Source organism: Thalassophryne amazonica, chromosome 4 (assembly GCF_902500255.1).
Source record: "Thalassophryne amazonica chromosome 4, fThaAma1.1, whole genome shotgun sequence".
NCBI lineage: Eukaryota > Metazoa > Chordata > Actinopteri > Batrachoidiformes > Batrachoididae > Thalassophryne > Thalassophryne amazonica.
In genome coordinates, this window is record NC_047106.1 from 61873324 (window position 1) to 61892696 (window position 19373).

The 19373-nt window shown below is 44.8% G+C and overlaps 1 protein-coding gene across 4 annotated transcripts in view; it reads left to right on the forward strand.

The window, feature by feature from the left end:
- Window positions 1-19373, forward strand: part of b3gat1a (beta-1,3-glucuronyltransferase 1 (glucuronosyltransferase P) a) — a 432840-nt gene that overhangs the window by 238538 nt on the left and 174929 nt on the right. The window lies entirely within an intron of this gene.

A 19373-nucleotide genomic window follows, 5' to 3' on the forward strand; every position in this document is an offset into this window, starting at 1 on the left:
GCTGATGATGAGTGACAGCTGTCACTCCTGGTTGCTCCGACACCCTCTCCTGCTTGAAGCCCACACTTCAAGCAGGGCACCATCTGGTGGTGGTGGGCCAGCAGTACCTCCTCTTCAGCGGCCCACACAACAGGACCCCCCCCTCAACGGGCGCCTCCTGGCGCACAGTCCAAGCCGGCTCCCCGTCAATGATCCGGGCAGGTGGCGGCACCGGTCCAGGGGTACAGAGTGGAGAGGTATGGCAGGGTTTGAGGCATGACATATGAAAGACGGGATGAATTCGCAGTGAAGCTGGCAGCTTCAGCTTCACTGCGGCTGGACTGAGGACTTTGAGGATGGTGAAAGGTCCTATGAATCTGTCCTTGAGTTTTTGGGATTCCACTTGCAGGGGGATGTCCTTTGTGGATAGCCAAACCGCCTGCCTGGGCTGATACGTAGGGGCCGGGGCACGCCGGCGATCTGCATGGGCCTTGGCCCTCGTCCGGACTTTGAGCAGGGCAGAGCGGGCGGTACGCCACACCCGACGGCACCTCCTCAGATGGGCCTGGACCGAGGGCACCCCGACCTCTCCCTCCACTAGCGGAAACAATGGGGGCTGGTACCCCAAACACACCTCAAACTGGGAGAGGCCGGTAGCAGATGACACTTGGCTATTATGAGCGTACTCGATCCAGGCCAGATGGTTACTCCAGGCCGTCGGGTGCGCGGAGGTCACGCAGCGGAGGGCCTGCTCCAATTCCTGGTTCGCCAGCTCTGCCTGCCCATTCGTCTGGGGGTGGTACCTGGACGAGAGACTTACGGTGGCCCCCAGTTCCCTGCAGAAACTCCTCCAGACCTGGGAGGAGAACTGAGGACCACGATCTGAGACGATGTCCGATGGAATCCCATGCAGACGCACGACGTGGTGGACCAGGGCGTCTGCAGTCTCCTGGGCCGTCGGGAGTTTCGGGAGGGCCACGAAGTGGGCCGCCTTGGAGAACCAGTCCACTATCGTGAGGATGGCAGTCATGCCCTGGGACGGCGGGAGGCCCATGACGAAGTCCAGGCCGATGTGAGACCAGGGGCGATGAGGCACGTGCAAAGGCTGGAGGAGGCCTTGGGTCTTGTGGTGGTCGGCTTTGCCCCTGGCGCAAGTGGTGCAGGCCTGGACGTATTCCCGGACGTCGGCTTCCAGAGACGCCCACCAGAAGCGCTGCCGGACCACTGCCACGGTTCTTCGCACTCCTGGATGACAGGAGAGCTTAGAACCATGACAGAAGTCCAGGACTGCAGCCCTGGCCTCTGGTGGGACGTACATCTTGTTCTTCAGTCCAGTCCCCGGGTTCCGTGTCAGGGCCTCCCGGACAGTCTTCTCCACGTCCCAGGTGAGGGTGGCCATGACAGTGGACTCGGGGATGATGGTTTCTGTTGGGTCTGACAGCTCGGTCCTGACTTCCTCCTCGTGCACCCGGGACAGGGCGTCAGACCGTTGGTTCTTCGTCCCGGGGCGGTATGTGATCTGAAAGTCAAAATGCCCGAAGAACAGTGACCAGCGGGCTTGCCTGGGGTTCAGACACTTGGCGGTCCGAATGTACTCCAGGTTCTGATGGTCTGTGAAAACCGTGAATGGTACCAAAGCTCCCTCCAACAGGTGTCTCCACTCCTCCAGAGCCTCCTTCACCGCAAGAAGTTCCCGATTGCCGACGTCATAATTCCTTTCAGCCGGGGTCAACCTGTGGGAAAAGTAGGCACATGGGTGGAGAACCTTGTCGGACTCCCCGCTCTGGGATAGCATGGCTCCTATCCCTGAGTCAGAGGCGTCCACTTCAACTATAAACTGGCAATTTGGATCGGGCTGCACCAGAACTGGTGCAGTCTAGAACCGGCGTTTCAACTCCCTAAACGCGGCTTCGCACCGATCCGACCAGGTGAAGGGGACTTTAGTGGAGGTCAGGGCTGTCAGGGGGCTAACTACCTGACTGTAGCCTTTGATGAACCTCCGGTAAAAATTAACAAAACCAAGGAACTGTTGTAGTTTCCTACGGTTTGTTGGTTGGGGCCAGTCTCTCACTGCCGCAACCTTGGCCGGATCAGGGGCGACGGAGTTGGAGGAGATTATAAACCCCAGGAAGGACAAAGAAGTGCGGTGGAACTCGCACTTCTCGCCCTTCACAAACAGCCGGTTCTCCAACAACCGCTGCAGGACCTGACGTACATGCGTAACATGAGTCTCAGGATCTGGGGAAAAGATGAGTATATCGTCTAGATATACGAAGACAAACCGATGCAGGAAGTCCCGCAAGACGTCGTTAACCAAGGCCTGGAATGTCGCGGGCGCATTGGTGAGGCTGAACGGCATGACCAGGTACTCAAAGTGACCTAACGGGGTGTTAAATGCCATCTTCCACTCGTCTCCCTTCTGGATCCGAACCAGGTGGTACGCATTCCTAAGATCCAGTTTTGTGAAAATTTGGGCTCCATGCAGGGGCGTGAACACTGAATCCAACAGGGGCAAAGGGTATCAATTGCGAACCGTGATCTCGTTCAGCCCTCTGTAATCAATGCATGGACGGAGTCTGCCGTCTTTCTTGCCCACAAAAAAGAAACCTGCACCCATCGGGGAGGTGGAGTTCCGGATCAGCCCAGCAGCTAATGAGTTCCGGATGTAGGTCTCCATTGATTCTCGCTCAGGACGTGAGAGGTTGTACAGCCTGCTGGACGGGTACTCAATGCCCGGGATCAAATCAATGGCGCAATCGTACGGTCGGTGCAGGGGAAGAGTGAGTGCCAGATCTTTGCTGAAGATGTCAGCAAGATCATGGTACTCCTCCGGTACCGCCGTCAGATTGGGGGGAATTTTGACCTCCTCACTAGCCGTCACTCCAGGCAGAACGCGAGGATCCAAGACATTCTCGGTGGCAGGTTTCACTCCACTGAGCCACAACCCCAGACGGCCAATCAATCCGGGGATTGTGCTTTATCATCCAAGGATAACCCAAAATCACAGGGGAGGTAGAAGGTGTTACATAAAACACAATCTCCTCCCTGTGATTATCAGACACCACCAATGTCACTGGCTGTGTCTGGTGTGTGATTAGTGGAAGAAGGGTGCCATCTAGTGCCCGTACCTTCAAAGGTGAAGGCAGAGCCACTAGAGGGAGCCCGACTTCCCTTGCCCACCTGCTGTCCAGCAGATTCCCTTCCGACCCCGTGTCTACCAGTGCTGGGGCATGAAGGGTCAGATCCCCACTCAGGATCATAAGTGGGATGCGTGCGGATTTACGGGGCTTCCCCGCGTGCGTGTTATGGCCCACCCTTAGCCCAGCTTCTAAGGGCGGGCGTTGTCATTTAACCGCTTGGGGCAGTCCACCTGTAGATGCTCACTTGAGCCACAGAAAAAAACACTCCCCGTGGGCCAGCCTCCATTGTCTGAGCTTTGTATTGACTTTAGCCCTGCTCGTGTCCATAGCTTCGTCAGCAGGGGGAGCTGTTGCCACACGGGAGTCTCGGGCTGTGGAGCGTGGGGAAGGCGGCACCCTTTCGGACCCAGGAGGAAGAGGGACGGCTCGTGCCCGGCCACGCCCCCCGCCCTGCTCCAGACGATGTTCCTCTAATCAGTTATCTAATCGTATAACCAGATCAACAAGCCCATCAAAATCCCACGGTTCGTCCTTAGCCAGTAGATGCTCCTTCAGGACCGGAGACAGTCCGTTTATGAAGGCGGCGCGGAGTGCAACGTTGTTCCAGCCGTACCTCGCAGCCGTGATGCGGAAGTCGACTGCATACTCCGCTGCACTCCGACGCCCCTGTCTGATTGACAGCAGCACGTTTGATGCAGATTCGCCTCTATGGGGGTGATCAAAAACCTGCTTGAACTCCCTCACAAACCCAGTATACGTCGTTAGAAGCCGTGAATTTTGCTCCCAGAGCGCCGTAGCCCAGGCGCGTGCCTCTCCTCGAAGCAAATTTATTACGTAAGCCACCCAGCTAGCATCTGACGTGTACATGACGGGACGCTGTGAAAAGACGAGCGAGCACTGCATTAAGAAGTCCGCGCACATCACGATACAGCCTCCGTACGGCTCCGGAGGGCTTATGTATGCTTCAGGGGATGGTGGTGGGGTTCGTTGAACGACCAGTGGAATGTCTGTCTCAGGCCTCCGGTCAGCAGGAGGAGGTGCTGCAGCAGCGCCCTGAGCATGCGCTTCCACCTGGGCGGTGAGAGCCTCCATCCTCCGATTGAGAATAACATTCTGCTCGGTGACTAAGTCCAACCGAGCAGTGAAAGCGGTTAAGATTTGCTGCAGCTCACTTAACACGCCTCCTGCTGGCGCCTGTGCACCTCGCTCTTCCATTGGCTGTTCAATCGATGGTTGACGCCCCTCGGGATCCATAACGCTGGCCGAGAAATCCTGTTGTGAAAGTGTAGGAACACGGACCCACAACAGGGGGCGTAAAATGAACGGGCAATGGATAAGCCAAACAGTAACAATTTAATGTTGTGAAGTGCACAACGGAATACAGACAAATACAGTTTTAGAAATACAGTTAATTATACATTGAGTGACGTGTGGGCAGGCTTGAGGATAGGAGACGTCCGTCCAGAACCGAGCCGGATCCCACACGGCCTTCACCTCCAACAGATCTGAAGAACACCGGAGCCGCCAAGTCCTGGGTCCCCAGGTGGCCACCGTCTCCAGCTGTCAGACCTGGTACTGCTGGCAGAGAACAGAAACAGTATAGATGAGTTTGAGTTCGCACACTCAGTAATCCCACAGTCTGTGTTCCTTAGGGAGGGAGCACCTCCACCTCCAATCACACACTTGTGCAGCTCCTGTCTAACCACTTATCTGGTTGGAGTGTGAAGCGAAGCCGTCGCTGATCACACCAAACACCAATCCAGCAGATAAGGAAACCCACAGGAAAATTACCTCTTATGGTAGCTGATTTCTCGGCGGGGAGGTGGAGTTGCAGTCCGGCCTTTATGGTGATGGCGATGAGTTGTGGATGAGTGACAGCTGGTGCTGATGATGAATGACGGCTGTCACTCCCGGTTGCTCCGACGCCCTCTCGTGCTTGAAGCCCGCACTTCAAGCAGGGCGCCATCTGGTGGTGGTGGGCCAGCAGTACCTCCTCTTCAGCGGCCCACACAACAATCCTGGATGAAAACCTGCTCCAGAGTGCTCTTGACCTCAGACTGGGGCAACAATTCATCTTCCAACAGGAGCAATGATCCTAAGGACACAGCCAAGATATCAAAAGAATGGCTCCAGGACAACTCTGTTAATGTCCTTGAGTGGCCCAGCCAGAAACCAGACCTGAATCTGATTGAACATCTCTGGAGAGATCTGAAAATGGCTGTGCACTGACGCTCCCCATCCAACCTGATGGAGCTTGGGAGGTGCTGCAAAGAGGAATCGGCAAAACTGCCCAAAGACAGGTGCGCAAAGCTGGTTCAAGAAGCATATTTAAGAAAACTTGAGGCTGTAACTGCTTCCAAGGTGCATCAACAAAGTACTGAGCAAAGGGTGTGAATACATATGTACATGTGATTTCTTAGTTTTGTATATTTAATAAATTTGCAAAAAAAAAAAAAAATACTTTTTTCATGTTGTCATTATGGAGTGTCGTAAGTAGAATTTTGAGGGGGGAAAATGGCTTCATTCAATTTTGGAATAAGGTTGTAACATAAAATGTGGAAAAAGTGAAGCGCTGTGAATGTGTATCTCCTTATCCTTCTTTGTGAACATCAGCAATTTTTTTCTCAAGTATAACCTATTTCTTTTGTTTTTGGCATGATGCTTTCTGAAGTGACATCTCAAACCCTTACTGAAGTTTTTATACTGTGTGTACTTTGGAAGGTACCATCAGTTTTATCTTTTTACAGGTTTTGAGCATTACAAAGGTCAATCAATTCAATCAATCGATTTTATTTATATAGCGCCAAATCACAACAAACAGTTGCCACAAGGCGCTTTATATTGTAAGGCAAGGCCATACAATAATTACATAAAAACCCCAATGGTCAAAACGACCCCCTGTGAGCAAGCACTTGGTGACAGTGGGAAGGAAAAACTCCCTTTTAACTTTTTTAAAGTTAAAGCATATAATTGCACAACAGTGGTTTGTGCTGTGGTTCAACAAAAAGGTCAGTTCCTGATGGACTAACAATGTTGACCCTGGTAATTTTTGGTTTCTGTGAAATGATTTTGTTTCTGTGTGCAAAGAAAAATAAAGTAAGCATCCAAAATAAAACTAGGATGTTTAGAAATGCTGTATTGAAAATTCCTTGCTCTAACTAGAGGTAGGCAAAACCGGGAATTTTGGTACTGATCCGATACAAAGTAAATACAGGCCCAGTATCGCCGATACCGATACTTTTACATATTTAAGCTTCATAGATCCAAAGGATCCAAAAGACCTAGGATAGAATTTTACCAAACATTGTACGTGACAACAAAATACTTTATTATCACAATCAACATTTTTGTTTAAAAAAATATCACTCAGCGCAACTTAAAACAAAATCTCCTGAGGTAGAGGACTGACAAACCACAATACAAGGGTGTGCTGCTCCATGTTGTGTGACACAGCGCAGCGCTGCTCTTACAGAGAGTAGACTTTGATGAACCTGCGTGCGCAGCAGTCAGTGTGTGCGAGAGACAAAAAAAGCTCAAGTATCAATCTTTTTACATGAAGATCGTTCAATATCAATACCAGCGTTGGTATCGATATTATCGATATTAGGATCGATCCACCCACCTCTAGCTCTAACTAATAATTTTGTCCTCCTCTGCATATCATCAGGTATAGGTTATTACAGCAAAGACAGAGTCCTGAGGAATGGAAGTTCACATTAAACATAAAGGATACCTGAGAGAAACAATAACATGGTGTGAGTTTGTGTTTGAATCCTTAAACCAGCAACAGCACTCAGGCTCGTTCCCCAAGCAGAGGTCCACCATACCCTAAAGAGACACCTACAGAACAGTGTGGCATATGCATAGGATAGATTACAGTCATGTAAATCTTGACCTACGGCTGCAGAACAGCATTTAGAACAGGCTATTGTTCTCTGTATACCACCTCCAGGCATGTTATTAACAGTAAGTGCATTTCCCATTCTGTTCCTGCATCCCTCTGCTTTATGCTGAATGATAAACATGCTGGAGACTACAGTTTTTTTGTAGAACAAGAAATTGGAACATAAATTATTAATTGAGAGTATGCCTTCCCAAAAGAACATATTTTTCCCCTCTCTCTATTTATGCCTGCAAACTCACCAATGCATAGCTCTCGCATCTACGTTTCAGCTTGGTGATGCAGGCTGAATGCCACACTTAATACTCGGAAAACATCATTAATTTGTAGCACAAAAGGTGCATATGTTTGCATAGTTTGCAAGATGGTGTTTGCAGTTGTATGCAGTGGTGTAGGTGGCATGGTGGCTTAATGGATCGGACCGTTACCGCACAGCTAGAAGGTTGTAGGATCAGGTCCCATCTGGTCTTTTTCTGTGTGGAGTTTGCATGCTCTCCCAGTGTTTGTGTGGGTTCCCTGTGGGTGCTCTGGCTTCTTCTTTTGGAGCTCTTCTTCTTCTTTTGGCGTTGCATTCAAATCTCATTGTAATGCAAATTACAATGACAATAAAGGCAATTCTGATTCTGATTTTGATTCCCCCATCCAACGACATGTAGGTGTATGAATGTGTTTGTCTGTCTATATGTGGCCTTGTGATAGACTGGCATCTTGTCCCCTGTGTACCCTGCCTCATGCCCTATGACTGCTTCAAAAGGCTCCTAACCCCCCTCTCATGGCCCTTGATGGGAGTAAGCAGTTATAGGAAATTAATGCAACAATGCACTCTATGGTCGTCCTACAGTCCGTTGTCCACATTTTACAAAAAATTCTTCTTCTCTCTATGTGATTGATTGATCAGTTCCGATGGTTTTTAGCATGAGGGTAGGTCTACAAACTATGCATATGGCTTCGACATAGATTGGCTTCATTGCAATTAATAACGAAGTCATGGGCTAATTAAGAGTTCATTAGGACTTGCAAGAAAATTGCTTCTTCACCTTCAATTTATTACAGACTTTGATTAGTTTTGGCATGAAGCCAGGCCTACCCACTGTGCATATAACTTTTGCACAAATTGTTTTAATTGCAATTGCTAACTAAGTAATTGGGTATTTAATCACAAAAATGAAAAAAAAAAAAATTCTACTCACTCAATTCTTGAATGAATTTTGGTATGAATCTACCCAATATGCATATATAGCATTGACACACATTGGCTTAGTCACAATTATCAGTGATCTTATGGGTTATTTAGTTCACTAATATTCTGTCTGAGACTGATTTAATTTCAAGCAGGATAGTAAATCTACCCTGCAAGGTTTTCACATAGGTTTTAAGCAATAAAAAAGACTTCCACATTTCTGAAAACATTTTATGGTAAATGGACTGCGTTTATATAGGGCTTTTCCATCTATATCAGAAACTCAAAGTGCTTTACATTGATGCCTCGCATTCACTCACACAAATACACTCATACACCAATGTCAGGATGCTGCCATGCAACGTGCTCACTACACAATGGGAGCAACATGGGGATAAAGGATCTCGCCCAAGGACCCTTCGTGATTTTCCAGCCAGACAGGGTTTGAACCAAGGATCCTTTGGTCTCAAGCCGACTGCTTAACCATGACAACATCACGTCCCCTTTTAGGATCCATGTTTCAAATCTAAACTATATTTTCAAAACTATATGGATTTGATTCATATGTTTTTACATCAGACATGCTTGAACCTTCGTGTGCATGCGTGGGTTTTTCCACGCCTGTCGGTTGCGTCATTCGCCTGTGAGCACGCCTTGTGGGAGGAGTGGTCCAGCCCCCTCGTCAGATTTTCATTGTCAGGAAATGGCGGAATGAGTTGGGCTTTTTTTCCATCAGAATTTTTTCAGAAACTGTAGAGACAGGCAGCTGGAAACCATTCGAAAAATTTATCTGGCTTTTGGTGAAAATTTTATGGACTTCACAGAGAATAAGGAGTGTTACTACAGTTTTAAGGACGGCCCACAATGGCGCTTGGCGCGCCGTGCTCCGAGCTGCGATGACGAGGCAGAAACCACCACATCATTTCTAAACGGATCGCTCTGTGGAGCCGGAACCATTGTGTGCAATTTCTCTGGTTATCACAAGAGCTGGACATCAGCCATTTTCCGGCAGATTTCACTTTTAACAAGAGATTTTGTCATGGAAAGCCGCGCGGAGGCTTCGTGTGTATAGAAGGTATTATTTTATCACTGCCTGTAACTTTAAGTCATATGGCAAGATACTATATGTTCTCCATGGATTTGATGCAGAATTAATCAACGTCTTATATTATTATTTTAAGTTCATTTTATAATTAAAATTCTGTTTATACTATACAAGATGGTCTTGGGCACATTTCTTTTACAGGAAATTTTGCATGTATGTCTGCACATTGTTATATTTTCAGAGCTGACATGGGTGACATTGGTGGGGCCATTTATATATTTTTTTATTTGGACCCTAAATTCCTGGCAGTTTTCCTTTCCTTAATCCCCGTTTTGTTCCCATGTGCAGTTGAGTGCCTTGCATGGCAGCACACTAAGACCAGTGTATGTGTGTGTGTGCTCATGCATGTGCGTGTTTGAAAGAGAATGTGAGGCATCATTGTAAAGCACTTTGGGAGCTCTATAGAAATGCAGTCCATTTGCAAATTTTCTTCTGCCGTTTTTGGTTCAAGCACTTATTGCAGTAATGATGCAAGAATCCCTTTTTAAATGTCAGTTTCTGCTTGTTCACTGCTGATTCTCAGATCATCTAAGAAATTCAAAGTACACATATGAATGCTTTATTGCGTGCGATTACTGAGGTGGTTTGGGATCGAGCAGTTCATAGATAACAGCACTTAGTTGTTTCAGAGAAGTGCTTTAGGGCCTCAATATTTACCTGGTCTTACCACCTACACCATAATTACATTTGTGCCTGAGGCATATTTGCGAGGACTTAATTTTTACAAGCTGTAGGAGCTCCTTTTCATTTGTTCCGCCAGTCACTTCACAATTTTACACCTTTCCAGAAATTAAACCAGTTGTCAAAAGAAATCCATGATTTCTTAATAATAGGTGGAAAACAGTAAATGGGGTACTTCACATCCCAAATGAATGTATCTAAACTGCAAAGAGAAATATACCACGGGGTGTAAGACCAAAGACAGAGAATTCTCAGGCGTAAATAAAGTGGTGTAATGTTGGAGGGATGGGGGAAAGGGTTTTTTTTTGTTTTTTTTGATGATGCAAGTGTTAGAAATGTCATTTTTGCCATGAGAAATGCCTTTTAACAGTTTGTCTTGAACACTGAATTATTCATTAAAGACCATCCTGGTTTTGAACTAGAAAGCATGCTTCGTGAAATTAAATGGTGAACAAATTCACTGTACTGAGGTTGAATGAACATGTATTACTAACACACGGTTAAAACATTTTAATCTAAAAACCATAAGGAGTAATGTGAGCCATATTTTTAGTTTGCCATTTTTGGATTTGTTCACACAACATTTGGATAAAGGACTGTAGGGTCATCTGTGAAAAAACAAGACTATGAGTCCTACCTTGACAACTGAGAGCGTATGTTCTAAACCACAAAATGGCAGATGGATATGGAGAGTGTCCAACTCCTTTGTGCTGTTTAGAGGATTTGTATTCTGAGTGCGACATGTGGCAAGGGTCCAAAGGGTAGCCAGTGTCACGTTTTCATTTCCTACAAGATGGCATTCACTAGGTTCACAATATCTGGTATAGAGAAAATTGATGTAAGTGAGTTAGAGTTAGAGTTAGCACTTTTCTTTTGAATTAATGGATTTGGTTTGCTCCAAAATTGTTTACCATTATTATCCCACCACAGGTTATCCTGGGACAGTAATACACAATTGTGTTCTGTCTGTATGTGCACATGTTCATCAATGCATGCAGCATTCCTTAGGGCCCCTTCACACATAGTATGAATGTGGTCGAATTGCGTATGAAGCAGGAATCATATACAATGTAAAATTGGAGCTGCCTCCAAAGCCTTGTACTCCTATTGCTACAACTATTTGTGCACACCAGCGGCTAAAAGAAAGTGTGTGCTGTGAGAGCCCATTGGATCCCTCTCATGGCAGGTGTCGGACAAATCCGATGTGACACACACGAACATCCAACACCACTCGCTTGGCACTTAGAAAATGTGTGGCCATTCACGCTATTAGCATGAAAACAATCAGCAGACAATCAGTTTTGAGCTGGCGGTGAAATGTGTCTAAGTGCCCCCACGACTGTGAAGTTGCCAAGTACACATGTGGCTTGCCAGAGTTTTGGCTCCCCCACAATACATGTGTGCGTATGATTTGCGCGCACCCCCATTCCCCTCAACACATGTGTGCGTGTGGTTCACGCTCCCCCCACAGGCGCGTGCCTCTCATCTCATCACAGAGTGACACCTTGGTCTGTGCACTGAATGGACAGGGGTCGTGGCTGTTGACATCTCTGGTCCTGGACGTCATAGCTGCAGAACACATACCGTGTTTTGACTGACATACGCGTGTGTGCTTGCTTTCCTCACGTGGAAATACATAAAAACATGTATCGCTTTTGTGACGGGCTGGAGAGCGCGCACATTGACAGGCTGTCCCAGCTGAAATGAACCATCAGTACATGTGGACATGCAGCAGGCAATCTGAATGTCACATCTGTCTGACAGGACACGCGTGTCCTATGAGTGGTGCACTGCAGGACTATATGTCAAGCCAACAGTGTGACAAATATGCCACTTTCAGTCACGTATCAGAATAAATATGCCATAACAAATATCATTTGGTCAGTTATCACGGTGCTTTTTTCTCTTTTTTAAAAAAATATGTTCATGTCCTTGTTGATGTCAGGCATTTTTCCACACCTTTTTCAGGAAAGTGACGGTAGTGCAGTGGTAAAGTTTCTGCTGGCAATCAGAGCTTTTGTAAATTGCAAGTTCGAATCCTGTGGGTGGCATGTTTTTTTTGTCCACAGCAGCTGCGCGATGTGGTTATCGCGCAGCTGGAAACACATTCCAGCTGCTCAATTTCAATTTCAACTCATTTTCATTTATATAGTGCCAAATCACAACAAAGTTGCCTCAAGGAGCTTCACATTCACACCCCTGAACCTCACTCCCAGTCATGTCACACCACCAATGTCACAGTGGGATGGAAGGCAGATGCTCCAACATCAGGGCTCTGGCTAAGAAGACTCGGCAACAGCTACACTTCCTGTGTGTCCTCAGGAAGAACAACCTAGGCACGAAGTTACTGCTGGCCTGCTATCACTTCCTGGTGAAAAGCGTACTGACATACTGTCTGTATGTGTGGTACGCACAGCTGAGGACAGAAAGGCAGTGCAGAGGGTCGTAAACACTTCCGTAAAGATCATCTCCGCCCAACCTGGAAAAGATTGCCACATCCTGCTGCAGAAACAAAAGCATCACAGGAGACCCCTCACACCGACCTGTTGCTTCCAGCAGATGCTACAGGTCAACAAAGTCCGACACCAGCAGGCTGACAAACAGCTTCTTCCCCTGGGTCAAATGTAATGCAAACACCAATGGACACAAACACTCACCCACAGATGTACTCCCATTACCCCCCAGGACAACAAACAACCTTATCTACCTCCACTCCCCGACAACAACCAACCAAACATACCCCCCCCCCCCCCCAAGATAATGCCATGTGTTACATTCATTGTGTGTTCAGAGGTATGCTGAGTATTACGCACAGTGGTGCAGAGGACTTATGTGTGGTGGATTTCTTTTTTAAACAACCCCAAAAAACAGTTATAATTAGATATAATGAATACCTATAGTGAGATTTAGGGGAAACAAAATGAGTAGTGGAGTTTGATACCTGAGAAATGGCCAATTTGTAGAGTCCACCTAAATAGCTGCATCATTCCAAGGACAATTCATTCTAAAGGTGTACTTTTTTTGAGGTACAAATGAAATTTTCTTCATTTTTTTTTTTTTTTTTTGTCGTTTTCTCTGACCCAGAAACATATATACTGATTCTTACTGTTCTGTAGTACTCTCATAGGTGTTACCTTTATTATGAAACCAAGATAATACAAATGACCCTTGTACAACCCCAATTCCAATGAAGTTGGGATGTTGTGTAAAATGTAAATAAAAACAGAATACAATGATTTCCAAATCCTCTTCAACCTATATTCAATTGAATACACAAAGACAAGATATTTAATGTTTAAACTGATAAACTTTATTGTTTTTGTGCAAATATTTGCTCATTTTGAAATGGATGCCTGCAACACATTTCAAAAAAAGTTGGGACAGGGCAACAAAAGACTGGGAAAATTGATGAATGCTCAAAGAACACCTGTTTGGAAAAAGGTGAGTGCCATGATTGGGTATAAAAGAAGCATTCCCAAAAGGCTCAGCCATTCACAAGCAAAGATGGGGCAAGGATCACCACTTTATGAACAACTGCGTGAAAAAATAGTCCAACAGTTTAAGAACAATATTTCTCAACTTCAATTGCAATGAAATTAGGGATTCCATCATCTACAGTCCATATTATAATGAGAAGTTTCAGAGAATCTGGAGAACTTTCTGTACATAAGCGGCAAGGCCAAAAACCAACACTGAATGCCCGTGACCTTCTATCCCTCAGGCAGCACTGCATTAAAAACAGACATCATTGTGTAAAGGATCTTACCGCGTGGTCTCAGGAACACTTCAGAAAACCATTGTCAGTTAATACAGTTCGTCGCTGCATCTACATGTGCAACTTAAAACTCTGCCATGCAAAGTGAAAGCAATACATCAACAACATCCAGAAATGCCACTGGCTTCTCTGGGCCCGAGGTCATTTGAAATGGACATACGCAAAGTGGAAAAGTGTGCTGTGGTCTGATGAGTCCACATTTCAAATTGTTTTTGGAAATCATGGACATCGTGTCGTCCTGACAAAAGCAGAAAAAGATCACCCAGATTGTTACCATCGCAAAGTTCAAAAGCCAGCATCTGTGATAGTACGGGGGTGTGTCAGTGCCCATGGCATGGGCAACTTACACATCTGTGATGGCATCATCAATGCTGAAAGGTACACCCAGGTTTTGGAGCAACGCATGCTGCCATGCAAGCAACGTCTTTTTCAGGGACATCCCTGCTTATTCCAGCAAGACAATGCCAAGCCACATTCTGCATGTGTTACAACAGTGTGGCTTCGTAGTAAAAGAGTGCGGGTACTCGACTGGCCTGCCTGCAGTCCAGACCTGTTGCCCAATGAAAATGTGTGGCGTATTATGAAGCGCAAAATACGACAACGGAGACCCCGGACTGTTGAACAACTGAAGTCATACATCAAGCAAGAATGGGAAAGAATTTCACCTACAAAGCCTCAACAATTAGTGTCCTCAGTTCCCAAACGCTTATTGAGTGTTGTTAGAAGGAAAGGTGATGTAACACAGTGGTAAACATACCACTGTCCCAGCTTTTTTGAAATGTGTTGCAGGCATCCATTTCAAAATGAGCAAATATTTGCACAAAAACAATAAAGTTTATCAGTTTGAACATTAAATATCTTGTCTTTGTGGTGTATTCAATTGAATATAAGTTGAAGAGGATTTGAAAATGATTGTATTCTGTTTTTATTTACATTTTACACAATGTCCCAACTTCAATGATTGTATTCTGTTTTTATTTACATTTTACACAATGTCCCAACTTCATTGGAACTGGGGTTGTAGTTTCCGAGATACACACACAAACACACTCATCTTCAATGGTTTATCCAAGATCGGGTCATGGGGGGCTGGAGCCTATCCCAGCAGTCATAGGGCATGAGGCAAGGTACACCCTGGGCAGGACACCCGTCTGTCGTTTATACTCAATTTTTTTGGACATGTTATTTTCAAGTAGGGATCTGGAAACAGGCATAGGGTACAAAAGTTAATTAATGGCTGTTTTCAGTTCAGTTTCATGGTCTATCCATGCAAAGACAACATGCACTGTGAACCCGCTTTTGCAAGGTGTGTCTCAGTATTGCACCCTTTAAAGGATACAAATACACTGCAATCAACAAGACAATTTTTTTTTTTTGGTGATCTTTCAAGTTCCACACAACACCAGTGCACCAGTGCACCAGTGCTGCACCTGATCACACCTGATTTTTAAACAAACACCCATGAGCACATCAATAAGCACAATACTCAATGTGATTTAAAGAATGTAAGTGCTGGGCTTGAAAAGCAAAAGTGCATCCAGTCGAAACGACAATGTCCACTTGCATTTTGTGGCCTTAAGGCTCAGGAAGCTCTTGGTGAATTGTAGAGAAAAATGTGGACAAACACAAAGGAAGGGATCCTGCAGGCATTTTTGGTCATAAACAACCCTGAAGCTTATCAGGTCACATCAGTGTTTGACCACATGTATGCATGTGTCATAAGACAGCCATTCACCCCAGGCCAACACAACTAGTACCAGTTATCAGGACAACAGAATTAATTAAAGCCCCAAGCTGCCCCATATTTCCACTATCTCCATTGGGAGGAACAGAAGAATGTGCCCTGCAGCCACACAGCCACAAGATTATTACTGCTCTACTTTCTAGTTAAGCATATGGCCACTTGGTGTTGTGTTTAGGGGTATGATATATAAGAAGAAAAAAAAAAAGATTTTTGACTTTTAATTAAGAAATTGTACATAAAAAGTAATTTTTGAAGCAACTTTCTAAATTTGTCAGTTCATAGCTTTTTGTAAAATCTTAATGAGAATTAAATAGGCAAAGTATGTGCTAAAAAAATCCATTAGTTATAAATCTTAGTTTGTGGAAAGTTGTAATGCAGCACAGAGTGTTATTTTCAGATCAGCTCTTTTGTTGGCACAAAATCACCTGCAACTGTTGTTGAGAAATTGGTTTTGGGGAAGAATTTATGAAATATACATAAGTCTATTAAAATGAAAGACAGTAAAAAAATCTGTTGTTACAAGCAGTGACAAATCTTAGACTATTGTGAATTTAGAAATTAAGCAGCAAGTCCAAAATGAAAAATTAAAAAAATGTTCATTCAAAATACATAAATTCCAACAGGCTTGTGAACGTTTTTGCTAAAATTAACAAAATTCCATTCATTCAGTCGTTACCTGATGAATATTTTGCCCCCACCCCACCCACCCACACACACACACACACACACACACACACACACACACACACACACACTTGTTCCTCTTGTCATCACCCCCACCCTTTTTTATATTACAGCTCCTAATTTAAATTGATTTTTATTTGGATTTTATGTAATGACCCTCCACAACATAGTCCAAATTGATGAAGTGAAATAGGAAAAAACCTTGTTTTTAAAAAATACTTTAATAAACTGATTAGTGATGTGTGCATATGTATTTCTCCCCTTTCCTATGAAAACCCAACCAATTACAGAAAACATGAATCAAGACTTTTACTGTCAATTTTCTTTTAACAAGTCAGGGGACGGATACATGAACATTTCCAAGTCATTGAATGTCTTAAACTTAATTCAGTCTTTAATAAATACAAATAGTCTGGCGCTATATGGTACGTAAATACATCTAGAGTTAGCAGTTCTCAGAAAATAAGAAACTGTGCAAGAAGGAGACTCATGAGAGAAGCCACCAAGACACCTATGGCAACTCTGAAGAAGGCTTCTGTGGCTGTGATTGGAGAAACTGTGCATGGTACAGGTTTTGTCTGTTGCACCAGCACTCACAGCTTCATGGTGGAGTGGCAGAGAAGGATTTTAATACAGTACAAGAAAACAACTCAGATCTCAGATCAACTCAGATCAACTCAGATCTATATATATATATATATACATATATATATATATTCAAGTTTTCGAATTTTGGACCTTTTTTATTTTTTTTGCCTGGTATTAATCTTGGAATAAGAATAAAAGTACAGATCTTATGCTCTTTTGTTTTTTTATTTTTTTGCCTGGTATTGATCTTGGAATAAGAATAAAAGTACAGATCTTATGAACTTTAATTTCTTTTATGTTTTTCTAAGATGAAACTCCTTACTTTAATGTCTTATTTAGTTGTTGGAACGACAATAAGGAGCAGAGTGGGGAAGACATTTGGCATCAGGGGAGAAGATATTTGGCAGCAGTAAAAAAGACATTTGTTATCACAGAGAAACACATCACGAAGCACGATGGATGAGAACATTCCTCAACCTGTGTTTGATCACCATAACGAGTATCTTCAAGAACTGCGTGAACTTCGAAAAGAACGTGATCAATTCCAACTCTACTTCTGTTTGGAACAGCAAACTGCAAAGTGCCTCCGAGAAGAGATTCAGCAGTTAAGGCAGAAAATTGCTGTTAAGGAAAAGCTGATTAAAGATCTTGGGGAGGCCAAGGTACAGCTGCAAAACGAGCTCAAGGAAGTCAAAATGCTCTTTTACATGGAACGGTTCAAAGCTTATCAGAAGGAGAAAGAATTTTCTGAAGAAAGTAAGACCATCAAAAAGCAGTTGAGGTGTAAGCAGGAAGAATGTGAATATATGTGTAAGGTGTTGAACAAAGATTATGAATTTCTGTTGAAGTTCTTGGAGAACATAAAGGAATTTATTTGCAAGTTCATAGAGAAAGAACATGAAACTAGGGGCAATTTGGAGGAAAGACCCATCAAGCAGACAGTAGAAAATACAGCACAAAACATCCGTGTTATTGGAGACAAGATGAATACTGTCGAGACAAACCGGAAGCCCTGGTGGTCACGGTGGTTGTTGACTCCCTTGTTTCGTTTGTCACGCTTCCTAATTACAGAATATTGATTATTTGATGGCGTGAGTCAGGAGGTTACCCACAACAGAGGAACTTTAAGGGATGTCTGTCATGGGGCACATGATCACAAAAGCTGGAAGTGATTGAAGCTAACCTTACATGAACACAGAGAGCTTGATGCAAACCGCCCCACTGCATGCTGAAGGTCCTGATTTGACGAAGCCAACAGAACCACATTGTCCGCAAACAACAGAGACGAGACCCTGTGGTTCCCAAACCAGACCCCCTCTACACCCTGGCTGCACCTAGAAATTCTGTCCATAAAAGGGCAACCCTGGTGGAGGCCAACATGCACTGGAAACATGTTTGACTTACTACCGGCAATGCGAACCAAGCTCCTGCTGCGGTTGTATAGGGACCAGACCAAAACTCTGCCAAGAAGTCGAAACTGCAGAGGAGACCTTCATCTGGTTCAGCGTCCTGAGGGTCCAGCTCACCTGTGGTCACTGAAAACTCACACCACATTGAGAAATCCTAATAAAAAGACACACTGCAGTCATTGCTGCATCATCTCCTGCTGTGTTTATAATAAATATTTATATTTATTTACAGTGTGTTTTTTTCAGGTTGAAATGCAGATATGAATGAATAAATCTACCAGACTTAAAAATGTATACATTACTTTTCATGCTATTTTATTTGTCTAAAAATAAATGTCCAAGGTTCCTTATAATGTTAATACCTCCATCACACTAGAGGCCGAATGAGCCCGAATGAATATTTGAATGTCAAAGTTGAGGTGCATTTGAAAGCCTCCAGCAGCGATCTGAGTGCAGTCCAAACACTTGGGCACATTCGCGCGGCCAGCGCGAATGCAGAGCACATGCACTCAACTGTCAAGGTACGTTTGAGGTGGAAAAAGCACAAACAGCGGTCGAAGTGCAGTCTGATGACAGACAGACAGACAGACAGACTTTTCTCAGCAACCGCAGTGTCATGTAGAGGATGAGATTTGTTGTTAATAATAGAGTTCATAATACACCTCATCCTGCTCTCCACCAGTTCACCCACAGAGACCACCTCCCTCCCCGTCACTGACACGCACTTCCTGACATATTTGTCCAGTCTGTTACTGTCCCTGACAGACATGCTGTTCCACCAACACACAACAGCAAACAATACCCTGAATGCCAATTACCTTCGCACTGGCGCCCCCCGGGGCATCAATGCACTTATGAGGCTTGGTGCTTTGCGTCACAACACAGCTGATTGGGGTTCCCCAGCTGTAATACACATATTATAACACACACACACTATGTCACTCTGTGGGAGGACTGACGGTGTAACTGATTACAATGTAAATAAAAATAAAAACACACCTTTAGAATGCTAAAGATGTGTCTCACAGTACAGGTTGAACATCAGCCAGGAGCTGCAGCCTGTGACAGACTCCCTTCTCATCCTGGCTGCACCGTGAGCAGGCACCATTGGCACACAAATGCCTCGTCAATTAAATGAGTATGGGATATATATCCCATATGACATGCCATCCCATGGTGTGATGCTC